The sequence below is a fragment of the Mustelus asterias genome, chromosome 24 (genome assembly GCF_964213995.1).
Source record: "Mustelus asterias chromosome 24, sMusAst1.hap1.1, whole genome shotgun sequence".
NCBI classification, from domain to species: domain Eukaryota; kingdom Metazoa; phylum Chordata; class Chondrichthyes; order Carcharhiniformes; family Triakidae; genus Mustelus; species Mustelus asterias.
In genome coordinates this window covers 42,444,956-42,446,167 of record NC_135824.1, presented here as the reverse complement: position 1 = coordinate 42,446,167, position 1,212 = coordinate 42,444,956, and the positions used below count along the sequence as shown (strand labels likewise).

The following is a 1,212-nucleotide window of genomic DNA, read 5'->3' as shown; positions in this document are numbered from 1 at the left end:
GGAAAGGAGAGGGTGCAGAATGTAACATTACAATCATAGCTAGGGTGTAGAGAAAGATCAATTTAATATATGATAGGTTCATAATGTGGCGTTGGACTGGGGTGGGCACAGTAAGAAGTGTCACAACACCAGGTTAAAGCCCAACAGGTTTATCTGGAATCACGAGCTTTCCGAGCGCTGTTCCTTTATCACTTATCTGATGAAGGAGCAGTGCTCCGAAAGCTCATGATTTCGGCCGGTTAGCTCAGGTGGCTAGAGCGTGGTGCTAATAACGCCAAGGTTGTGGGTTCAATCCCCGTACTGGCCACATGCGTTACCCGTGTGGGCAGTTTCTGCCGTCTTTTTGACCTAAAAGAGGCCAAATAAACCTGTTGGACTTGAACCTGGCATTGTGATAGGTCCATAGTACAGAGACACTGTGCTTTTTTGTACAGACTCTGTTCGCTTCCTCACATTTGACCCCCTGAGAAACAATAAGAAGCAACTCCTTGATACCATTGCTTTGCTTCCCATTTTCTATATGCTTCCATTGTCAAATCCAAGGATTTAACGGATTCTTTTCCCAGTGAGTTTGACTGGCTTCTTGATCCCCGGTATAAATATGCACAATCCATTTTTTCTGGGCTCGCTTGTGTGAGAAAAGCTCAAACTTTGACCCATGCTGAAAGATTGAGCTGAGAAATCACCAATCCCCAGGCTCCAGTTTATCTGTCGTAAAGAGCCAGCCCAGGATGGGCTCCTGTCCTGAGGGAGGGAGAGTATGTGAGTCTGTAAATAGTGTTGTTCACATTCCTTAATGCAGCTGGGAGGACAGGGAGAAGCTAATCGCCACTCCCATGCTGAAAACCAGCAAATAGCTTGAGGTTAGGTTTCCTAAAAATAGGATCCATTTTCTATCTAGCTGTGAAGCCAGGATTTTGAACAAATCAACAAACTATCTATTAATTCACTACTTGTGAGGCGTTGAACTGGGGTAAAAACAGTAAGAAGTCTCACAACACCAGGTTAAAGTCATGTCACACATCAATGGTAAAACCAGGGGTGTGGGGGGGTTAGGGGTTGGTGGGAGGGGGAGGGTATTCACTACTTGCCAAACACTATCACACAGTAAACTCTTAATTGTCTCTGTCAGCCAAGTAAGTGCATTTTATTCAAATCTTCAGAGGCCTGCGGTGGGGGAGGGGTGCAAGATTGGTTAAAGATAAGATGTTA

General features: G+C 45.0%; 1 non-coding gene across 1 annotated transcript; it reads left to right on the top strand.

Annotated features, from left to right (window-relative positions):
- The first annotated feature begins 233 nt into the window (after nucleotides 1-233).
- trnai-aau (transfer RNA isoleucine (anticodon AAU)) lies at nucleotides 234-307 on the top strand. The gene has a single exon. It is a non-coding gene; the product is annotated as a tRNA-Ile (tRNA).
- The last annotated feature ends 905 nt before the right edge of the window (nucleotides 308-1,212 follow it).